Source organism: Callorhinus ursinus, unplaced genomic scaffold, assembly GCF_003265705.2.
Source record: "Callorhinus ursinus isolate GAN/ISIS: 27379988/994484 unplaced genomic scaffold, GSC_fseal_2.0 scaffold8, whole genome shotgun sequence".
NCBI lineage: Eukaryota > Metazoa > Chordata > Mammalia > Carnivora > Otariidae > Callorhinus > Callorhinus ursinus.
The window spans coordinates 51,183,352-51,208,850 of NW_027397070.1; the positions used below are offsets into that span (position 1 = coordinate 51,183,352).

A 25,499-nucleotide genomic window follows, 5' to 3' on the forward strand; every position below is an offset into this window, starting at 1 on the left:
AGGGGTTCCATTTTTTTCCATATTCTTGCCAACAATGATGACAGTTTTAATTTCCATTATATATTAGGTTAATTTTACTATGGGTTAAATATCTTCTTACATTTTTTTAGGATATAAATTATATTTACTCTAAACTTCCTGTTATGCTTATTCTTCCAAGTCTCTGTCCTCATGATTAAGTTAATCTTTTATTGAGGAACAACAAAGTATTGGCTTTTCTCGAATGATTGATGACTTTTTTTTCTAAAACTAGGCCATTTTTATGTTTTTTTTAAACAATAGAATAAATAGTATTCTTGATGATTGCAGACATGTAAGGCTGTTGGATAGTATTCAGAAACATCACAGTAATGCTGGTTTCCTTGATTGGTGTGTAGTCTTCAATAATTATAAGGAGTTACTTGTATGAAATTAATGTCAAAATATAGGACCACATTTATGCATCTATCATTTTCAGAATTGCTGGTAACCTGTGGGCATATCTTCCCCAAATACTTTGCCTCCTGTGTCACTGTGTCACAAGGCCCAACTTGCTGATGTTCATCTCAGTGACAGTTCCTTTGGTAATGACATTCAAAGTTGGGGATAGGAGACTCTTCTTTATACCAAGTATTGGTAGGCAAAAGGTGCCATTCAGCTCAGGATGAGTTACACGGCCTTTTTGTAACATAAGCCCAGCCACAGCCGTCTACAGCCATACCACCCTGAATGCACCTGATCTTGAAACATAAGCCCATTGGCTTAGTGAATCTTTCATATTTAGGTGGGTTTTGAGTAAAGCCATCTCCAACACAGCAGACTTTAGTGAGCATCCTCTTCTGCATTTTCTTCTTTCTCTTTCCTGTTCGAATCACTTTTAATACTCCTATTTCTTCCCAGGCAGGAACTTTGGGCAGAAATTTCCTGCTTTCATTTTTTGTTTTTGTTTCATCATTTTTTAAAGATTTTTATTTATTTATTTTGAGAGAGAGCGAGAGAGAGAGAGAGAGAGCGCACGCATGAGTTGGGGGGGATTGCAGAGGGAGACGCAGACTCCCTCCTGAGCAAGGAGCCTGATGTGGGACTGGAATCATAACCTGAGTCGAAGGCAGACACTTAACCAACTGAGCCACCCAGGCGCCCCTGTTTAATCATTTTGGAAAGTACCTTAGCTCATGACTGTCCCTCTTTGTCCAATAGATATTCAGGTGCTGCTCCTTGTGGAGTCTTTTTATCATTCTTTTGTTTGGTGTTTCTCTTTTCACGCATCTTAATAGTCTTTTTCATTTGTATTTTCTCAACATGGCATGTTTGTGGTAGAGCTTAGCATTCAGACCAATCATCTTTTTGCCTTTGAACATTTGTGAGCCTCTTGACCTTCCTTTTTTCTCTTTTTCTCTTGGTAATGCAAATGAGTGTCCATAGTGCTTACGGTGTAGGTGTAGCTCTCAATACATTTTTTTTTATGGCATGGTGATGACCACCAAGCCACTGGGTACAGCTGCCAGGCACAAAGAACCTCTCGATTTTTGGGTCTCAGAGACATATGAGCTGACTCCATACCACTCACAACAGGAAAGGGACACTTCTAAAAGGACCAGTTCCAGAAAAAAAGCACGATGTGATTGGTGACTATTGGTGTCCTCTCATCTCTACAGCTGAAACACCTTGCTGGGTTGACTGAATGATTGTCCACTGATGAGGAAGGGTGAGATGAACTGCTGTGGCCTGTGACTGAGCAGGCTTCACCCAGAGTAGAGAGACTTGGGATATTCCACTGGTGCAATATGTAGCCTTTAGTGTTATCCTATTTCCTTGACCCCAAGTTGTCACGGCCTGACAGCCTCCCATCCCTATCCCACCTGAGCCTGAAAACCTTGTGGTTGCTCGCTGGCCTGGGAAGGGGGGTTGGTCAGAATCTGTCCTGCTTGATTTCCTCTTCTGATTACCAGTTGGTTACTCTTAGGACCACTCTTGAACTCAGGATCCACTACACTTGGGTATGAAGTACCCTTGGTACTACTCCCAACTTTTCTAAAAGAAAAATTCTATGTCTTGGGAATTTTCATTCTTCTCATTTCCCACCTTTCAAGAATTTTTTATATGTTATAATCCATTGAGAATTCTCCTTCTTGATTTACATACCAGATGTGAATTTTAAAAAGAAAATATATGATCATTTCTAGAGATTTTTTATGATATAGAATAGCTAAAGTGGTGCTAAGAAGTCTGCCCTCTAGAATGAAATTCTATATCTTTTTTTATAAAAATGACATTCTGCTATTTATATTTTGGAAATTTTTTAATGAACCAATTAAACACATTTCCACGAAAGTAGATATACATTATTTTAAGGTTGCAATACTGTTCTAGATATGAATATGCCACATAAACATCCCCCTGTAGATGATCATTTTAGTTCTTTTTCAGTTTTTACTGTTACAAACAATACTGCAATAAGTATGCCATGTACTTTTGAAATTATTTCTATAGAATAGAATTTTCAATGTAGATTTATAAAGTCAGTAAGTAATATTCATGGAATGTGGTTTTCAAAGAAAGAGATCATTCTTTCTTCTCCACGTTTTTGTTAACCCCCATTTGCATTAGCTCAAGGTTCTTATCATTCTGGCTTTTTCAGTCCAGGGTTTGTGCGACAGGCTCATCATCCATAAGCATTCTTGCTTAGAGCAATAGCACTAGGACAGAAGAGGGTATTCAAAAACATGGAGAAGCATGATGCAAAAAGAAAGCATCCCTCTTGTATTTCCAGAATGTTAAAAGGAGCCTACGATATCTATTGATAAATAAATGAAAACATTTTTTAATTAAAATGTTGACTTAGCAATATGCAGAAAAATAACATGTCCTGAAGTCAAACAGCTAATTTCTAAAAATTATCAGAAGCTTTACACACACCAAGAAACACTTAATCCTTTTCAGCAAAGAGATCTTTCCTTCACATCCTAAATCCTTTTTCTCAATAGACTCAAATCCAACATCTGTCTTCATTGCACTTTTAAACATCTTCTTACCTATTCTGGACTTCTTTCCAACAACTAACACTTTCAAGTTTGTTTGTTTGTTTTTTATCCTCAAGTGTAAACTCCAAAATATCTGTGTCAGAACAAACATCTGGTAGACCTACCAGAATAACCCCAGGTACAGAAGTTATTAATTTGAAATTAGCTGATTCATAGCAGATGACCAAAATAACACTAGAATTTACTGGAAATATGCGCTCCATGCATGACTTATTTTTTTCTAGAAACTATAAGAAAGCACAGACAGGACACACACACACACACACACACACACACACACACACACACAAGAAAGAAAAGAGAAGGAAAAAGAAAAAGAAATAATCACTGCGGCAGACCGTGTTTCAAAAACTGTCCATGTTTTTGTGTTTCCAGTTCTACAGTTGTAGAACCTTGACATTTCTCCCATCAGAAGGTGGAGTCTAATTTTCACCCCCTGAATGTAGGTCAGCCTTTGTGACTGCCCAATAAATAGAATGCAGAGGAAGACACGGTGTGACTTTTGAGGCTAGGACACAAAGGGTGATATAGTTTCCATCTGGCTCTTTCTCTAGGACACTCACTTTTGGATCCCAGCCACCAAATTTTGAGGAATCCCGGGCTCCATGAACAGGCCACCTGTAATGATCCGGTTGACAGTCCTAGATCAAGTTCCAGCTAAGAGCCATTATCAATCACCAGGCATGAAAGTGAACAGCCTTCAGATGATTCTAGTCCCTAGCCTTCCTTCAGGGTATCCTCCAGATGAGGCTTCATCAGTATGGATCAGTGACAAGTCTTCTCTCCTGCGCTCTATTCAAGTTGCTGACACATAGAGAATTTGGGAGAATCGTGGAAAAACCACCTTCACCCTTAGAAAAATGGAAAACTTGCTTTGAGTTATTGAAATAAATAAATATGTGAGGATATATGCTTAAAATGTCACGTTTGAAAAGGGTTGGACACACTCACCTCTCTCCATCACCAGTGTTAGTTCTAGTGTGGAATTAATACTTTTCCTAGAGATGTGAACCAATATTGATGGATCTCAAAAGTTTCAGGTGGGTACCTTTTCCTGTCCTTCGGCATTTTCTCTGCTGTGTAGCTGAAAATGTTTAAAATTGCAATAGATTCTCCTAATGTTTAATTGAACATTGCCCTTCCTGTGTTTTAAGGCATTGTCTCTAAGGTTCCTATCTAATGTCAGCCTTGACCCTCCCATTACTTACTATACACTCTGCTGAGATTCATTTCTCTTCCTTGGCACCTGCATTCTCTGACTGTTAGGTTTGGTCCAGTTGGATGAGAATTAATAATTTATTCATTTGGAAGAAATTGATAAGTTTATTATTTAGCAAGTATATTTCAGAATGCCTTAGGCTCATCTATTAATGATCCCTTCTCCTTTAGCTCACAAAAAACCAAACGCACAAAAACCAAAAAAAAAAAACACCAAAAAAGCAAAACCAACCAGTAAAGGTTTTACCCAAGCCACCCTATTAGGTCAGCTCTGCAAAGAGAAATCAAATTGGCTAAGACCTGGTTTTGTTTTTAGTTTTACTGAGCAAGACTCTTTTCCTGATCTAAAAGCTTGATGCAACAGCTAATGGGAAATTTTCTCTCTTTCTGATGATGTGCAAAATAGTCACAGACTTGAGTGTGAGTCTTATATTCAATCAAAGGTTAAAGCCCACGTTCATTTATGGTATCTCCAATTGTGTTTTGGTGACGAAATTTAGTGTTTTAAAAAAATTTACACGGTGGCCTGTTCTAACACAATTGCTATCTGACTACTTTATAACCTACACCATACCATTTATGGATAAAATAATGAAATTTCACAGAGAATTAATGTTCTCAGAGGAATTTTCCATATCTGTTTTTCCTTTAATTACCCAATACGGCTGTGTGAATAAGGCAGGGAAAAGACGTGAGAAACTAGATTCTATTCCATTGCTGGGATTTGATCTAAAGCAGCTAAGAGGCATTCCTTTTTCAGTTTCCTCAGATGGAAAATTTTCTACTCATGTTGGTCCCTTATTTTCCTAGGTGAGGTGTAGGTAATGGGCTGCTGCTGCGGATTTGAAGATGAATATGTTACAGAGGTGTTAGAATCAAGTAATAATTTCCAAGTGTATTAAATAGGCTAGTATTACTTTTAAGTCACAAACTAATAAATTAGAATGGCTAAAAGTGATTTTTTTTATTATGTTATGTTAATCACCATACATTATATCATTAGTTTTTGATGTAGTGTTCCGTGATTCATTGTTTGTGTATAACACCCAGTGCTCCATTCAGTACGTGCCCTCTTTAATACCCATCACCAGGCTAACCCACCCCCCACCCCCCTCCCCTCTAGAACCTTCAGTTTGTTTCTCAGAGTCCATAGTCTTTCATGGTTCATCTCCCCCTCCCATTTAAAATGGGACATTGATACACTCTACCCATTCTATCTTGAAAGCCAGGCATTTTCACTGCTACAGCTACTTTGTTTATCAGTCTGGGTGTGTATGTATGTATACATGTGTATTTTATAAAATGAAACAAAGACCAGAGAAGTATATCCTCTGAGAGAAATTGCATGCAAATAGGAAAAACCTTTGGCCCTGAGGTTATTGATAATTTTCTCTCTAGTCCACTTCAGGATTTTTCCTTCAGATGATTGTAGAGCTGAGAGGGTGGGACAGAGCCCACCCATACAGGATGTTACACCTGCTTTTTCTGACCTTTTAGTGGGCTATCATAAGCTTCCTACCTTAAGCAGACTTCTTTTTTGGCAGTTTCCAACCTTTTTCCTGCCACTGTGACACAGCTATGTATATGAGACCTCTGAACATAGTAAACATAGCTAGAACATCTTCATTTATTATAAGCTAAAATACAAGCATGCTTGTATAAAATGTGTTTTTGTGTTTATTTTGGTTTAAACTAGGTTCCTCTGATTCTGGGTTGAGCTTCATATTCTAGCCCATGTAAAGAATTTTCAAGAGGTAGTTATTAAGCAATTAATCTAGTGCCTTCTAGTCATTGTGATAGAGTTTTTGAAGTGGCCATAATTTTTTTCTTCCTCTTTATGGACCATTGCAAAATATCCTCCACCCAGTCGTCACTTAACTGTGATCTATGGTGTGTGACCAAATCTATTGGAGAAAATATCTGTTCTTGCAAGAAATAAGTGCATGCAGATTTTGGAGATAATTAGTTTGTACTCCACAGTCACAGTTATTTTTATTTTAAAGAGCTTAGGATATTATTCTCAGACCATTCAGGGGACAAGTCCTTCCAGTCCATTTTCTTATAATAGCAATAACCACCATTAGTACTACTATCATCACACTTTTTTTTGTGGATACCTACCAGATGTCAGACATGCTTTACATGTTAAATGTATGTTATCTTCTTAAACCTTGTGAAGTAGACATTACCCTTATTTTACAAATGAAGAAATCATAGTCACCATGTGTAGTGGAAATAGCAAAATTATTGGTGTCAGACAGTCTTAGACTCATTCTCTGCCACTTCAGAGCTGTCTTATGATTGTTTAAGTCATTGGATTTTTTTTTTAATCTTATTGTAATAAAAGATAAAAATGTTTGGTTTGAAGGAACCATGAAGCAAAAAGCAAATGAAAGAAAAATGAAAAGCAAAAATCAAAACAAGCAAACAAAAACAGATAACTAAACTTTAAAGACATTTTTTCCCTTCAGGGGTCTAAACTGTCGTAAAAATGACCACCAGTTATGTTGATCGGGTGAACTTTAACTTCTGATTTTTTCCCTTGAATTTTAATAAATCAGTTATTCTCACTGATATGCTGAGGCTTTTAAGTTACCAAGGAATGAATTTTATATGTGTGCTTTTATATGTGTATTTAAATTCTAAATTGCCTAAAAATATGATTTTTGTCCTCATTTTAAGCTTGCAAGAAATTATGACTGAATCTCTGGTTAATCAAGGGTTCTGCTCATTTCAGTTTAAATCATTCTCTTATTGAAAAAAGCCTCAGTATTAACTGGATTGAGGTTGATTTTAATTTATCACGTCTCTTAACACCCTTCTTTTTCAAATGAAGTTCTGTTAGCTTTTTCACTGACACCTTTAAACCAAGACATTTAAATGACACTAATCCAAAAAGTAAAAAGAGAGACACTATGGGGTATTTTAAAATCTCAGCTATGGGAAAACAATATGCGTATCCAGTCTTCCAGGATTAATGCATAGTCTGGAAGATACCAGTCCAGATGTGCAATGCTCTTTGGTGAAATTTAAAGCCTTCATCTGGCCCAGGGTATGAGGAATTTTTGAAGCTCCCTCTGGGCAGAGGTCTGTGCAATAAAATAGCTGTTTGCTCACAATGGCTTCCTCACCTTCTAATTTGGCCCGATCTCTGTGATATCCTTTGTCCAAAAAGGATGAGCTGTGTATTGATGGGTACTAAATAGCTTATAGTACCAAAGAGTCTTCCTTTTTATCTTCTAGTCTCAGATGATCATAGTAATCCAGAGAGAACATTATTTTGTGCTGAGGTGTCTTTTTCTTCTGAACACTTCAAAGTGAAACTATCATGAAACCTGACTGGCAGTCATTATTTGCCTCCAAAACCCAAGTGAGCAGATGAGTGGTGACTAGTCTAAATGGCAAAGGGCTTGACCACTGACAGAATTTTAAACCTGGATTCTGAATCTATCCTTTGTCATGAGGACAATGAAAGGGAGATAGATTTTATACTAGGGAAGGTCAACAGGAGAGAGGTGTTCTCCAATGGTGGTCAGGGTCTATCAATTCAAAAACACTCAACATGCATTTGTTTAATGCCTACCATGTGCACTGTTGTCCTTGAGCCACATCACTCTCTGGGAACTGTTCCTTCAGAGGAAACAATAGCCCACACTCATGAGCAAGTTCTTAACAGCTATGACCTTGAAGGATGGAAGTGTGGTTTCACACTAAAGTTTTCCAGCTGGAATTAAATCCTGGAAAGGGCATGGGAGTCAGAGACACAGCTAATCCCACATCCTACAGACAGATACAGAAGACTTAATTAGAAAGACTTTACTAGAAACATGATTCACCCTAGTTTGAAATGTCTCAAAGGGAATATTCACAATTTTCCATGGAAGCCCAAATTCAGGGTCTGTTAGAAGTTGTTATCCTCCTGTTTCCTTGCATTTAAAGGAGAATATTTTTCTTCTTCTTTTGATTCTTTCACCTCCTGTTATTTCCTCTTAACATAATGCTTACTCAATTCCATTATCATTTCCATGTGACTGTGGTTTGGAAGTTGATACCTAACGATTTCTAAAGATTTGGCCAAGTACCCTTGGAAGGTACCTTGATGATTATCTCAGACCCACAAAAATGTCTGCACTTTATATCGCATACAAATTAAAAGTAAATACATTTCTGAAGTATTAAAATATAAGGCTGAAATATCCATATTTAAATAACCCTGGGTGAGTCTTTTTTGTAATCAGTTCTTTAAAATAATTACCTTACTAAAATTTGAGGTAAATGAAGGCACCAAGGTTCTCTGGCACTTGGATCATTAATTATCTGCCTTCCTTTGCCGTATCATAAAAGACAGGCTTTTGCCTTGGTTTTCTTTCCTTTGCCTATTTAAAAAATGCTTTGTCTGCATACCTTTGACACATTGCATTTCACATCCTGCTTAACCTTTGCTGGTCAAGAGAGCTTGAATTTTTTTTAGAAAGTCCATTTACTTAGAGACAAATTATATGAAATGATCAGGAAAGGTGGCCTTGGGTGATGAACATGTGCTCGTACTGTTCAAGTGCATGCCCTTCAACCCAGTATAAATTAATTTTTAATATATTAATTAAAACATTGTTTCCTTAAAGGCAGAGAGCACATCTCCCTCCTTCCCTCTTCCTCAGTCTCTCTGTCTCTCTTTTCCATGGTGCCTGGTAGCATGCTGTATACTTTGTGATTGCCCTGAGGAAAGGGTGCTGGCATACTTTGAAGACATAGTAATATAATAATAATAAAGCCTTCTATTTTCTTTTCCAGTTTCCTAATCTAAACTCTGTATCTTTCTATCAATCACTCTTATGGTTCCCCTCAGCTCCCTTCATTTCAATTGTATTCTTCCTGTAAGAAAATGAACAAACCAATGTCAATTTTCAGGTGGCAATCTCATGCATTTCCATGGCTTTGTTTACTACGTGTGCAGGTGACAGCCCGCTCATTCCATCAATCACAGAGGTAAATTCCCATGAGTCCCCAAGATGCCTCGATTTATTATCCCTGGACTATTCCCTTTGAGAGATTTATCAAAGAAAGGGTGTTTCAGAGAAACCTAACAATCCTTGCATTGAGGTTCACTCAATCATTTAGACAGTCTAAGGAATCACATTTGTGAAGCCTCTTGATGCATAAAATAATGCAAAGAGAGGAATAAAGCTCACACTGAACTTGCACTAGTGGAAGAGCTGTGAATGGTAGTGATTAAAAACACAGACTTTGGATTCCGTCAGTCTGGATTCAAATCACAGCCCACCAATTACTGACTGTGTGATGAGGGCCAAGGCCCGAATCTCAGTTTCCTCATATGTGAAGAGAAGTAAGAATATCTACCTCATAAGACTGCTGAGAAAATCAAATGAGATAATGGTTGTAAATATGAGACCTAGTGAAATGTCTGGAATACGTTGCATTTTCCTAAAGCTGTAACTATAGTTATTCCTAAAGGCTGCAAAATGGTCAATGTCATTATGAGAAGGGTGGTTCTTTCAGTTCCACAGATTCCTTTAGTTAAATCACATTTTTCAAAATATCTCTGTTGAACATGGTAGGGGAGCACGTATTATCAGACATCAGCAGTGCTGTCTTGCCATCTGTAGCATTATCAGGGGGCAGGGAAGCCACCTCATCACATTGTGAATTTGGCAGAAGGATTAAAAATGTATATAGCTTGAATCATAGGCTATGTGTTAATTAGTATAAAAGCCAAAGGAATACTTGATTTTTAGGTTCAACTTGAAATTTTCAATTTATTTCTCAGTTCAGTGGAATAGTGATATTAATAGCTAGTATTAATGGAGTGATTACTCTGTGCCAGGCACTAGATTCCCTAGCACAAATATTTCTCAATTTAGGGGAATGCTCTGCAGGGTCCCTGGGACAATAATCCTTGGGTAGGCAATAATTATCTTGCCTTCTCCTCAAATGAATCAAAATTCAAATCAAGTTCTCCTTTGACTTTGGATATGCCAACATCTGGCAGCTACTTTGACATCTATGTCTCACCAGGCCATTTATAACTCCCTGATTTTCTCTTCATTCTGAAGGCTGTTTTTTCATGAATTCCTCACCAATGTATGAAAGCCTTAAAGTTCAGTGCTTTTTCATAGTCAGATGAAGAGTTCCAGGGACCAATTGTGTTATCATGGTGGGTCATTTGCAACATCATTAGGATATTCCTTATTGCCCAATTTTTAGTTTATTCAGTGAAAAAGCAGAAGACAGTTAAAACTGTTAGCATTGAATGCTATATCTAAAAACCCTGTAAATAGGTTAACTAAGGGGCTACACAGGGCTGAAAGCAGTAATTTCATGGCAGGAAGAATGCCTAAAGGTCTTATTTCAAATTCTGATGATGCAGCAGATCTAGACTCTAGTATTTTATAGTAATGCCTGGACTGACAAACATTAACCAGAAATCATTGCCCATGGTACAGGTGGGAATCTATCATGATAAATGTCAGTATGGAGAAGACTTTAAAAGCCAAAAAACAAAGAAGATCAGACACAAAGCTGATCCAATTGGACGTTGCTCTCTAGGGGAATTATAAATTCAGGTTATAATTGGGTGACCTCTGCTCTTTATTAAGTTCTGGAAAAGTTCTCTAGCTCTGGGTGGTATTGTTTATGGTCCTGCATGATTACATATCAAGTCCCCTTAGGAGAGGCAATCTTTGCAGGACAAAAAGATTTCCAGATTCTAAATGACTGGCCCATGTATTTCAAGCTACGTTCAAATCAGTAAAATTTCGAAGTAGCACCTATGATGGAGTTGGATCCATCCTTTGTGATCAGTATTAACAAAATTTAACTCTCAAGTTTATTTTTTTTTTTGCGAATAATAATGAACTTTCAAATCAGAAAGCTAATTAAAAGAAACCAAGCAGAGTATATCAGCTTCCTCTTTTAGATCTAATATCCTTGTTTCTATCAATGATATGATAGAAATCTCCTACTAATGTGTTTTTAAAACATAAGACTTAAATACAACACTCAACTGATTAAAAAGATAGGGGGTCTCTTATTCCAGAAATGAAGACTAAATCATCAGCAAAATACAAAATCTTTCAAAATGACCCCAACTTCACTTTCTAATCTTTTCCCTACCATTTCTACTCATCTCCAAAATGTATACCCAAACCATAGTTACAAAGACCTGTTGCAGTTTCTCCAATGTGTCATGGACGTTTACCTGTTTCTTGCACTTAAATGACCCACTTTCCTTCTCTGCATGAACAATTCCAAATCAGTCTTCAAACTGCAGCTCAACTACAACTCACAGAGCTGGTCGCCTCTTCCTCTGTGCACAATCTATCAGAGCATCTACCACATTGTGCTGGACTCTGACCACATCACCCAGAGTGATAAACTCTATTTTGCTTTTGTATTTGCACCACTCAGAATGTCATTTAGGAGTCAGTGGACAATAAATAATATATATATTTTCTGAACGAAACATTCCCAGGGCTGCTGCGTACATCCGTGCAGGTTATGCATGACATAACTCTAGGGGCCACAATTCAGATAGATTAAGATGTGAACAGGAGCGCTGCAGTTGCGAAGTGCATTTCATGACAACATGTGGCAGACTCAGTCATTCAAGCTGAAAGTTTTATACTCCCTCATGCTAAATGTTAGTGTTTTGTGCTACTCACGCCCTCTTCCATCAGTTTCCAAATCCTGATAAACCAGGATAAGCTAGGTTTTGCTGTAGTAACAACCAGTTCCAAAATCTTAATGACTCACAGTACATGTGCAGTACAGGTTGGCAGAGGAATTCTGCTCAATATTGTCTTTCAGAGAACCAGACTGACAGAGGTTATATCTTGACACATGGTCATGATCACTGAGTCTAAAATCAGAACGTGGCAGATCATGTACTGGCTCCTTGAGCTTCTGTTTAGATGTGGCACATATCACTTCCAATCACATCTCAGTGGCCAAAGAAAATCATGTAGCCATACCTAATTTCAAAGGGGTCAAAGAAAATGCAATTCTACCACATGCTCTAAAGAAGGAGGAAATACTCATCAATAGGAGCATCTCCTATTTCCACTCCATTTGTCTGGTTTAACTCCTTCCTACCTTATCCTTGGATTACTACTATCACCTACATAGGCTTCCTGCTTCCTTTTTCTTTCTTCCATCTTGCCCTCAGCCCTTCTTTCCATCAATGACAGATTGATCTTAAAATACAACTCCTTCTTACTTCTTTCAAGAAGAGATTTTAAATTAAAAACCTTTGGTGATTCCCCCACTGATTACCAAAGTGGGCCCCAATTTATTCATCTAATACCTCCTCTTTCGTTCATTCTACAAACAATTTTTGAGTTCTTAATGGGAATCAGACACCACGTGGGACACCAAGGATTAAAAGAAGATAGTTCCTGGGCTTAACAGAGCTTATAGCCAGACACAAAGAGAAAATGAGGGTATTTCAGAGTGATGCTACAGTGGTATGATCAAGAAGGAAATAACTTTGACTGGAAGTCAATAAAGGGATGTCTGAGGAGGAAATGTTTAAGATGATTCTTGGATTTTGAACACATGTTTTATAGGCAAATAGACTTGGGGAGAGGTATATTGGGGAGGGGTGAAAGCAGAGGGAAGAATATGGATAAAGATGGAGGTATGAAAATTTGGTGTGTTGTTAGAAATATAAATAATTCTGTAGGCTAGGATAGAAGGAGCTCACGTGGTGGGATGGGAATAGTTCTGAGGGGTAGGAAGTACACTTGGAAAGAGAGATTTAAGTCAGGTGAGAAATGGAGGAGGCTTACAGTTGGTTTTAAGGCCTAGAGCCTTTGTCCTTTGGGAAAGGTAGAATAATTGAATAGTTTTAAGCAGGAAATGATGCAAAGTGATTTGCTTTGCCCTTAAGGTTCACTCTAGGGGTAATATGAATGCAGAAGTGGAAAGCGGGGAAAATCTATTGTGGCGTGACTTTTACTGAGTATGGTGATTACTTTTATGTGTCAACTTGCCTGGGCCATGGGGTGCCATTCGGTCAAACTTGTTTTGGGTGTTTCTGTGCAGGTGTTTTGGATGGGGTTAACATTTAAATTAGTAGACTTTGAGTAAAGCAGATGAGCCTCATCCAGTCAGTTGAAGGCCTGAATAGAATAAAAAGACTGGTCTCCCCTGTGCAAGGGAGAAGTCTCCAGCAGACTGCCTTCAAACTGTATCTGCAACATCAGTTTTTCCTGGTTCTAAAGCAGACTGCCTTTGGACTCAACTGGAACATTGGCTCTCCTGGGTCTCCAGCCTGCCAGCCCACCCTGCAGATTTTTGACTTGCTAGCCTCCATAACAGTGTGAACCAATACTTTATAATAAATCTCTCTCCCTTTCTTTCCCTCTCCCTCCTCTCTCTCTCCCTCCTCTCTCACTGTCTCTGTCTCTCTTTCTCTGTCTCTGTCTCTCTTGTCTTTCTATCTGCCTCTCTCTCTCTCTATTGGTTCTGTTTCTCTGGAGAACCCTGACTAATGCAAATTTTGGTACTGAGAGTCGTTCTGGAAGAACAGAATCTTAAGGATGAATTTTCTGAGTTGGTTCTAGGGCTTATAGAATTGGCTTTTTAATCTGATTAGATTTAAAGACATTAATGACTCTATTTTAAGTAGTAAAGAGAACACTAATAGTCTATGGTGTGATCTGGCAATAGTACTATGCAAAATATCACCAATGTGATAATCAAAGGCTAGAAGTAAGAATCCGGGTAGTCATGTATATAATACTTGGACATATTTGTCAAAGTAACAATCTTTTTTTTTTTAAAGATTTTATTTATTTACTTATTTTAGAAAGGGGGTGGGGAGGGAGAGGGAGCGAGAAAATTCCAAGCAGACTCCACACTGAGCCCGGATGCCTACTTGGGGCTCAATTTCACAACCCTGAGATCATGGCCTGAGCCTAAACCAGGAGACATGCCCAAATGACTGAACCTCCCAGGTGCCCTTCAAAGTAACAATCTTAAATGCTTAGCATTTACCAAGTCAGGAAATCGTCTAAGAAATGTTAATTGCCTTGCCCAAGGCGCCAAAACTTAAAGTGAAGGAGGTGTGTCTTGAACTCACATTTGCTGGTGCAGTTTCTGATTATTTTCACCCATTACTCCAAAACTGAAGGGAAACCTTGACTTCATCCAAGGACTTTACATTTGAGTTACAATTTGCAGTTCTCTGGAAATAGCTCAGTACTTTTCAGGATGATCATAATACAGATGCTGACTAATGATTTATTAACAATGGAGGTGGACATAATCTGATGGGATTAATCAGGTGCGGGTCAAGTTGCCCCAAAAGTAATTTCCATAAACTACACAGAGAACCTAATTATGTAAATCACTCCAGAGATCCCCAACTGACCCTCTTGACAAGAACTAACCAATAGTAATGAGTGGAAAGAAAAAATATTAAAAACTGGATCATTTCCTCAGATAAATCCAGAGTTGACTATAATGCTTCTTGAATTTGAGTGCTATAGTTGCTGACTGGGGGCTATAGTGCTGATTCAAACTCCCTGAATGGGACGTATAAATTCACTAGGAAGTAAACTAAAGAGAGAGATGTTTTCTACTTCTGTATGACCTAGCTTTATATTTATTAAAACTTGAAATGTTTCTCGAAGTGTTGGTAAACAAACTTCTTCAAACGGCGAGAAAAAAAAAAACACTCTGTATTTTCTAATCAAGGAGGATTGAAAGGCTGTGAAACTATATCCAATGCACAAAATGTTGTAATTATGATAAATATTTGTCCTTTCTGTTTTCACTACAAACTCAAAAATCCTAGAGTCTGTGTTTGGCACATGCAGGAGATTACAGCCATCTGCTGAGAGACAAAGCTGTCAATTATAAAACAATCTGGTTTTCCATTTCATTCCATTTCCAGGTTAAATGGGGCCCAGCTGAGGTAGGATCTTACTATTATTACTATTAAAATTGAGAAGCTCTTGATGCCCTCTGTCCTGTGACCCTCTCCTCAAGATCCCCAGAAATTTGCAAATCTCTGAACCTGGCGTTTCAAACTCAAGGTCAGCATATCTTGTACCAGCCATTTAATAAGGTGAACCACAATAAGGGAAGGCTATGAGTTTTTATCTAACTTGAATACAAAATGATGGCTTCATTCAATTAAAATGTACTTTAGGCTAATGAGAGAAATTATGGCAAACAGAAACAGCAAAATGGAGACAGGACTGTTGTCTGTCAGCTGGACTGGTGAACATTTAAAGGGAAGCTTTGAGGTTAATAAATAATAATAAAACAATGAAACATGGGGGGCACCTGGCTGGCTCAGTCAGAAGAATATGTGACTCTTGATCTCAGGGTCATGAGTTTGAACCCCACGTTGGGTGTAGAGATTACTAAAAAAAAATAAATAAACTTAATGGTTGGGCGACTGCCTTCGGCTCCAGTCATGATCCTGGAGTCCATGGATTAAGTCCCGCATCCCGCATCGGGCTCCCTGCTCAGCGGGGAGTCTGCTTCTCCCTCTGACCTTCCCCCTCTCATGTGCTCTCTCTCTCTCTCTCTCAAATAAATAAAATCTTAAAACACACACACACACACACACACACACACACACACACACACACACACACACACACAGTGAAGGGTGCCTGGATGGCTCAGTTGTTTAAGTGTCCCGACTCCTGGTTTTGACTCAAGTCATGATCTCATGGCTCCTGGGATCTAGCCCTCTTTTGGGCTCTGTGCTCAGCGGGGAGTCTGCTCGAGATTCTCTCTCTGCCCCTCTCCCCATTTGTGCTCTCTCTCTCACACTTTAAAATAAATAAATAAATAAATCTTAAAAAAAAAAAAAACCCACACATACAACGAAACATGGAAAGCAGAATGGCCAATTTAATACCTTAGGATTCAGCAACATTGAGGAGCGACAGTTCAAAACCATAGTAGAAACATGTTAATGGAAGAGGCAGTGGCCCTAAAATTGTGGCCATCAAAGACCTAATGGAAATGAGTTAGCCTTTGTTTTGGCCAGATTCCATATTAGAAAATTCACTCTGCTTTCTTGACTTCTTCCTGCAGTTTTACTGGAAATGGTTACCTTGTGTTTTGTCTTAGTTAAATTGCCTTTTAACAGACTGTTCAGAAACTCTTCTATTCCTCAGTAGCAGTGGAAGAAGAATTAGCTTTTAAACAAACACCTAATAGTGAAGAATAAACATTTTCCCACCTAGATCTGGACGTGAGTCAGGCCTGAGGACACTTCCAAGGGGCCATTGAGAGCCTAGATTAAGGCTCTGTTTACATAATGCTAATCATAGTGTTTTCTGGAAGAGTTCTTGCTCTAGGCCACTAGTGACCAGAGGGAAGTGAAAATGAATTTGAATTTTTTCAAGTGCATGCATGATTCCTCCCCTCCATTCAATTTAACAACCGTAGTTTGCATTTCATAACAATGACCCAATCTTGGGTCAATAATTTCACCTACTGACTCTTGAAATCAAGGCAAAAGAAAAAAAAAAAAAGACAATGTTTTATAACTGAAGAGCTCACTGAAACATAATTCATAAATCTAATGCTTCTCAGTTAAATATAAAAATGCTTACCTAAAAGGATTCAGTTTAAAGCAAATAGTGTAACAATTAGGGCATCTGGCTCTAGCCCACAGAAGCAAATTTGGCCTCCTGGTTTCAGGGAGAAGGTTAAGTTGGATTTCAAAGTTACCTTCTACTTTCCAGCGGGCTTTGTCCTCCCATCTGGTGACTGCTTATCCTAGCAGCATCCTCAAGGTCAGCATTTCATATTCTCTTCTCTGTGCCTCTCGTACTCAACCATAAACACTGTGTGTCCTGGGTCTCATTCCGTCAACTGGATGAAATGTTAACCCCATGGTAAAGAACAGTGGACTAACTTTACTGTTTAGTACAGCTGTTCCAAGCTTTCAGTGTCAATACATTGTTGGACCACAACCAACTGTGAGGTTTATTATAATTAATTTAACACCTATACACAGACTCCTTTACTTAAAGACTTTCAACTACAGACTCTTACAGACATAAATAAAATTTCACTATAAAATTGTCAACTTTTCTTTCCTCGGCAACTGATAATATAGGACGGATCCTGCAGATAGGTGTTGATGGGGGAATCAGGATATGCCACCCCAAAATATGCCATTTTGACATAAGGATTACTTTGAGTTGAAGGCAATTGAGAACCAACAGATGCAGAAAGAGTTCTCTGCCCTCCCTGCTATCTGCCTAAAAGCAGAACATAAATTTCCCTTTGTGAAGGTGACCCCATTTTACCAGGAAGAGGAGTAACTGTCACCTAGGATAGAGAGTCAACACCAAGGTGAGTTTGTACAAACAGACCTTACTAAAATAACTCTTATCTCCCATCAGCTGCCTGGTGTATTTCTAGTCCCTTCCTTATAATTTATTGTCCGTTGAAGCCCCAACTTTCCTTCCTTTGTTAAAATGGTGTATAAGCCGCCGAGTCTAATCATTTTTTTGACTGTCACTTTTCTTTCTTTTTCTTTTTTTTTTTTAAGATTTTATTTATTTATTTAAAGAGAGAATGTGTGTGTGAGTTGCTGGGAGGGGCAGAGGGAAGGAGAGATTCTCCAGCAGACTCCCTGCTGAGTGGGAAGCCCAATGCAGGGCTCCATCTCACAACACTGAGATCATGACCTGAGCCAAAATCAAGAGTCGGATGCTTAAATGACTGAGCCACCCAAGTGCCCCTTTACTGTCACTTTTCTATGAACTCCTATGCATGTAACTATTAAAAATTCTGTGCCTTTTCTCCTCTTGATCTATCTTTTGTTAAATTCACAGACTCCCAAGACTGAATGTAAGAGATAGAGGAAGAGAATTTCATCTCCAACAGTGGACAGAAGTTAAGTCTCGACACTGTGTGCCTAAGGTTGATACAGAAGAAGGACAGCAGTATGTCTGAGACTATAAATCCTTCATATAGTAAAGTTAGTGCTGATGGGAATTTTTCTGGGGACCGTAGATGTTGGTTCATACTCAAGACAATTTGCATCTGCACATCCTCAAGGTCAATGGTAAGAAGGAAAATGAAGATACCCAATGGAGTTTGTGAAGTTTGTCAATGACATCTGTGGCACCCACTGCTTGTCAACCTACAATATCTATTTTCCTTTTTTTATTCATAACTTGAATTTCTTATTCATAATGAATTTTTTTCTTTATAACCCTTACTTCCTTATCGGTTCTGATTTCATTCAGGATAGCAGTGATGAACAGTTTAGGCCAACTAAAAGAACTTACCACCTTACACCTCCCTGAAACTAGGGGATTATGTGGCCCAGGTGTGTCTAGTGAGGGGCAGTCTCGCAGTGGAAATTTTGAGAACAATGTTTTCCTGTCAAAAGGGACAGACTCAGCCTGTATGAATCTTTTGCTGTTTATTCTTCTCTGTTCCTCTTGCTGGAATACAGCTGCAGTGTCTGAAGTATAGCTGTCATCTTACAATCATGAAGTTAAAAGACATAGGCTAAGAATGGCAGACCAGGAGGTAGAAGGAGCCTAGCTTTGGATGACTTCCTAAAACAACTGCCCCAGTTATGGACTGCCCACCCCTAGAGTTCTAGTCATGTGAGAAAACTCTGTTTAAGCCACATTTGAGGTTTTTGTTGTGTGAAGCCATCCCAATTCTAAGTGACACAAACTGCTCCAACAGATTTTAATATTGATAAAAAGTGGTCCATTGCGGGGGGGAAATGCTTGAAAGATTTTATTTTAAAACTTTGAGGACTAACTCAGACTTCTATACAGGAGAATCTATTGGTTGAGCAAGTTAAATTTCTCTCTGCAACTATAAATTTACAATAAGAGATGTATAAAAGGACTTACACACAGACATTTTGGCTATTCACTTTCTTTGCCAAGGAACTAGTATAGTATATTATTTCTCTTTATGTAAGTTAAAATGCACTGAATATTATTCCTACAATGCCTCCTTCCCTCACTTGTCCATTGAAGCTCCCTGCTAGTGATAGAAGGGTGGACCTCTAGTAATCCTGAAATCAGACACAGCCCTGGACACACCCTGGGAGTTTGTCCTCTGTGAGAATCTCCTTTGCTCCATTTGTCCAGGGAACTCTTTAAAAACTGCTGGAATAACACATGTAGCTGTGATTAGTTTTCTAAATTAATACACTGATTTTAACGATCCTTTCTGAAAATGCGAAATCTTAACCCAACAGAATCCTGTACGAGAATGAGAAGGTGGGTATTTGGAGAATTGGGGCCTTTCAGCATTCCTCAAAATTGGTTCCACATCCATGGGTAAGCCTCTTCTAGAACAGGAATGCTAGATGGAGGAAAGTTGGTGGAAAAAAAGGGATAGAAGGCATGGCCTCCATCACAGTACTTTGCCTATGCCTCTCAGTAGGTTTGTTTGCACAACAGACATTCCATGGGGTTCCTTCCACCAGATAAAGATTCCATCATTAGGTTTGTGATTTGCAAAACTCCCTTGCTGCCTCACTCTCACTGGAAGGGACCAAATGAATCAATCAGCATCACTTGCCCAAGGCTCTGTTTGCAATCAAAAGGGCCAAAGGTTTTCTTGTTTATAATTAGCAAAACATCCTGTTAGAACTAGATCCACATGAAGGCTTGCCAGCATCACACATCCTCATCCCAACATCCAGCTCATAAAGAATACGCACTGTTTGTGTTGTATAGAGTGGTGCTCAGCAGCTGCTTAATAGCACAACAACTGTACACAGGACTGAAGAGCAAAGGCAAATACCAGATTTGATTGAACCCGCAGGGAAAATTTCAGGTGGCATAATGTTAGGCATAATCCTGAGTTAGGATATTGAGGTTAAATAACACCTATGCTCTCTTATCTAAAAGTGTCTAGGATCTCTACCAGCCATAAATGACTTGGATCTTAGTTGTATAACCCGGTAGTGGAAGGGGAGGCAATTCTCCAGCAGCACAGCAGTCTCTTGTTGGAAACCCTGTTTCTCATCCGGCACCACCTGTGTGTCCCCTTGGCTGCCCCCGAGCACAAGGCAGCAATGCAGCCAAACCCACTGAGCCTGTGAGAGCGGCCAGAAACACAGCAGAAGGTGTTGGCTTCCTGGCCTCTCCTTGAGGCCATCTGGACTCTCTAACACACCTGTTTGGGAGGGTTTCCGTAGCTTGGTTTACAAATGTAAGTGTAGCTCAAAATGTTCCAGTCCAGTGCTGATCATTCGCCTTTACTTTTGGGGATGTTAATTATGCAACAAGATCATTTCTGTGCCCATTCTTCTCCTCCGTTATAAACTTTAGATGGCAAAAATGTACTGCTCAGTATTTTTCTTTAGTGGAATGAACAGATGTAAAAGTGCTTTCAATTCCTTAATAAAGGTGACATTAGGCCAGATTTGATATTACAGTAAGTCCCACATAACATTTAAAAATGAGTTTTTTCAACCATAAAATTACTAATTGATCTGTCTTGTAAAAAGATAAAGGAAATGAATGCCTATTTGAGTTTCATTTCTGTCAGGCTCCCTATTCCTTATTTTATGTAGCGCAAAATGAATTTTAATGAAGCAGCCTCCAAATTTCAAAATATGCCATTACCCTTCTGAAGTAATTGGCGTATTTGACTGCCTTTTCCTTTCTTAGAGTCTGTCTGACTTTCTAATCTTAAAGTCAGTGTTCCATTCAACATGTTCTTCTGCATGCCATCTGAAAGAAGTAAATTAAAACAAGAGGAGGGACTATACCAGAAAGAATTCATTCATTGAACCACTCAACAAATATTTATGGAATTCCTGCTGTAGGTCAGGCACTGTTCCAGGCGCTGCAGAGAGAGTGGGGCATAAGTGAAAATTCCTGCTTTCGTGGAGTTTCCATGTCAGTGGAGTGAGACAGTATAATAGACACACAAATATATAATATTCAGGTGATCTGCACTATGAAGAAGAATAATGAATATTAATGTGTAGAAAGGGGCAAGATGGAGAGTCTGTGTGTGCTGCTTTATTATAGAGGGGAACCCAGATGAACCTCTTTAGGAAAATGGCATTTGAGCAGAGACCCAAATGAAGTAAAAGTTGAGCTATTTTGGCAATGAGAATCAGCAGATAGAGTAGGCTTTCTTCTTCCCTTCATATTTTTGCCTACTTATGTACATATAAAACACTTCTGGTTGCTTTGTCTAATCTGGGAGGCTACAGAGGGATGAGGAGAAAGGCAACTTTGATTGAGTAGCTACCTGTGCCACAATATGTATATTTCCATTTTGTGAATCTGTATGACAGTCCTCTGGCCTGATAATCTGATCCTCACTTTACAGCTCGGGAAGCAAAGGCTCAGGGACATCAGGTAGCCTGGTATATAAATGTTCCAGTTATTTATTGCTGTATTACAAACTCCTAAATTTTGTGGCTTAAAATAACAACAGGTCTTTATTTTGCTCATGAAATTTGAGCAAGACTCACAAGGAAAGGCTTGTGTTTGCCCCATATGGCATCATTTGGGGAGAACAATTTAGGGTTAGGGATCCATATCCAAGATGGCTCATTTCCATGGATGGCAAGTTGGTGCTATTTATCCAATGATAGATAGCCGAGTTTGAGAGCCTGTGGCCTCCTTTTCTCTCTGTGCAGATTGGGCTTCCTCATAGCATGGTGACTGGGTTTCTAGGACAATGTCCTAAGAGAGAGCACAAGATAGAAAAACATGGCATTATGATGATGTAGTCTTGGAAGTCCCATATGCCCAGGTCTGCCTCTCACTTGTGTTGGGTTTATAGCAAACTGACATTACCCTAACCCCCAGAAAGGCATTTTCCCAAATAACACGTTTCTCTGCATCCATTCGTTTAGTCAACAAGCATTCCTGACTGCCCCTAGCACAATAGTTAGAACTCTGCTTTGGAGTCCAATTGCTTGAGTATCCAGCTTTTCCCACTTGCTTGCTGATGAAACTAGGGAGGTTTATTCAATCTCTCTTTGCCTCAGTTTTATTAAAATGTAAAACATCAGGATTTAAGGAGGTCCAGAGAACTTCTCATGCACCTAGTAAGATCACTAATTTCTACCCCTGTAGTACTACCAGCTCAGCCCCATTGCCTAAAAAAAAAAAAATCAATCCCGAAGAAGGGAGGTAAAATTAGAATTAATGGCCTACTGGGGGACCTGGGTGTTTCAGTTGCTCAAGTGTCTGACTCTTGATCTCAGATCAGGTCTTGATCTCAGGATTGTGAGTTCAAGCCCCCCATTGGGCTCCATCCACACTGGGCATGGAACCTACTTAAAAAATAATAATAATAATGGCTTACCTTCTCCAAAAAGACTGCCAAACATTTTATCTCCACAAGAGGTCCGAGACCTATACCTATATATTACTAAGAAGTCCTATTCCCCTATGTTTCTGTATAACCCTGAATTTAACTCAAGCTCTCATCTCTTACCATGACTACCACCCCTGCCCCAGCAAAGCACCAAACTCTTCTGCTTTTCCCTTTGGAATTCATGGTCATCATCAGAAAAAACAAAACAAAACAAAACAAACAAAAAACCCCCACTATTTTCTAAGCAATCTCCTTTACCTTCTTTCTCCAAAGGAAAACGGTTTCCTAAAGCTCTTTCCTATGATAGTTGTTTTGTTTTGTTTTTTACCACCCTATGTAGTAAAAGGCTTTGTGGTAGGATTATTGTCTTTCTTGTTCTTTCTTACTGTGTCTAAATAATTTCTTCTCTCACCATCCCCATATCCAATGTTCTTTGAAGCAAATGCCATAAGATTCTGCCTACATCCCTTCATAACACAATCATGCATCAATACCCTGCTTTTTCCTTACTCTTCACATGAGACTTTAGCACTTGCCTCATTCAATAGGTTTTCCTCTACTACTATACCTGTCACTATGTTATCGGGTTTTACCACACATACAGATAATCCATCCACTATCCTGGCTTCTAACAATAAATTCTCCTTCCCTCTTCCAACAATCTTGTCTTTTATCCCATCTCTACCATCCACTCTTACAGCCATATTTTGGATCCTATATCTTTTCAGCTTACTTCCTTTAGCACTGGGTCCAATAATTCTCTAGTTCATCAAGAATTTTAATCCACTTTTCTTAAAATTCCAATCTTCCTACTTCTTCCTTCCTTACCTTGCTAGGTAGGATTCTACAGTCCATTACTAATTACCACCCCTTTGCATATTTTTTCAACAACTTGAACTTTGCTACCTATGGATGAGTTTTTATTGGTGCCACAACAAATCACTACAAATGTAATGGGTTGAAATAACACTCATTTATTTATCTCACCATTCTATAAGTCAGAGTCTGGTGGGCTCTTACCTGGAGCCTCTGAGGAATCAACCACTTCTAAGCTCATTTATGTTGTTGGCCAAACCCAGTTCCATGCAGTTGTAGGACTGAGGTCCCACTTCTTTGCTGGCTGTTGGCTGGGAGCCACCCTTAGCCCCTAGAGGACACTTTCTGGTCCTTGCGTGTGGACCACTACATTTCAGAGCCAAGTTCTGTTGAATACTTCTCATACTTTGAATTTCTCTGACCTCTTCTTCTGCCTCTTTGCTTTTAATGGTTCATGTGATTACATTGAGTCCACCTGGATAATGCAGGATAACCTCCTTATCTTAAAGTCAGCTGATTAATAACCTTACATCTTCAAAGTCCCTTTATAGTAGGACCTAGATTAGTGTCTGATGGAATAACTAAAGGATGGGATCTTGGAGGGACATCTTTAAAATTTTGCCTACCACCATCCATGTAATTTTTACATGATAAACTCTAACTTTGCTTAAACCTGGCTCTTGACCCCTTTTGTGGCTGCTCCATAGCCTCTCAGTATGGCTGAAGAAAAACGTTCAGTGTTCTAACAGGGACATTCTGAATTTGTGATGGAAAACCTCAAGTAGGACTCAGCACAGTCCAACAATCAGTTTGTATTTCCCTAGGAGGAATCAGCATATAGAAGATGTTTAAAACATTGGGACCAGTGAGCTTAACTATAAACAGAATATTGATAGAGAACAGAAGAGAGCTGATGCCAGTCCTGAGGAAGTCCAATTTTAGAGGTCAGGAAGAAGGAGAATCAAGCAAAAGAAACTGATAAAGAACAACCACAAGTACAACTAGAAGAAAACTCAGGAAAGTATAGTGATCTAGAAGATAAATAAAGAAAGTGTCTTAAGAACAAGGGATTCATCAGCTGTGTCAGATGCTGCCGAGAACTGGGAATTGTTCATTGGGCTTGGCATAGTGGAGGTCCACGGTGACCTTGAGAAGTAGAATATCGGTAAATGATAGGAGCAAAGCCTGACTTGGATGAGTTGAAGAGAAAATAGCTATTGGGGAAGTAAAGTTAGCAAGAATAAACAACTTTCTAAGGAATTTTGCTATAAAGATGAACACAGAAATGGGGCAATGCTATAGGGTTTCATGGGATTTAAGAGCAGAGAAAGATTTGTGGGGAAGCAGAGGGGGTCATTTGTAATGACTACTAGTTGGTGTGAAAATCCAAAAGAATCCACTTAGGGGGTGCCTGGGTGGCTCAGTCGTTAAGCATCTGTCTTCGGCTCAGGTCATGATCCCAGGGTCCTGGGATTGAGGGCCTCATTGGGCTCTCAGCTCAGCGTGAAGCCTGCTTCTTCCTCTCCCACGCCCCCTGCTTGTGTTCCCTCTCTTGCTGTCTCTCTCTCTGTCAAATAAATAAATAGAATCTTAAAAAAAAAAAAAGAATCCACCTGGAAAATTTTAATTTCAGCTTTTCACTGTTAATATTTTCAAATTATTGAACATTGAATGCAGGGATACTTCCTTGGGTTTTTATGCATTACTGGACAAGCTCTAGCACAGTGTAGGGTAAGAAGGCTATAACACATCAAATTGTACCTGAGAGCCATAGATCTTTACCACAACAAAGTCCAAGGAGGATTTTTTTAAATGGGAGATATTTCTGCATTTTTGTACAGTGATGTTAGTGATGTAGTAAAGAGGGAAAAAGGATGCAGAGGAGAAAGTATAATTGCAATTGGAAAGTCATAGAATAGGCAAGAGGGGATGAGACTAAGCGCATTCTGGGAGGCTAATGTTAAATTAAAGCAAGGAGTTAAATAGGAGCAGGGAAGCTGAGTATATTCATGAAAATGCAACAGATAACTAGATTTTATAATGGGGAAATACTGTAGTTTTCTTCTGATTGCTTTGAATCTTCCTCCCAGTGAAATAAGAGTTGAAGCTATCATCTGG

At 38.9% G+C, this 25,499-nt stretch overlaps 1 pseudogene; it reads right to left on the bottom strand.

The window, feature by feature from the left end:
• Nucleotides 1–380: 380 nt before the first annotated feature.
• Nucleotides 381–23,269, bottom strand: LOC112821873 (ribosome biogenesis protein NSA2 homolog; annotated as a pseudogene).
• Between the last annotated feature and the right edge of the window lie 2,230 nt (nucleotides 23,270–25,499).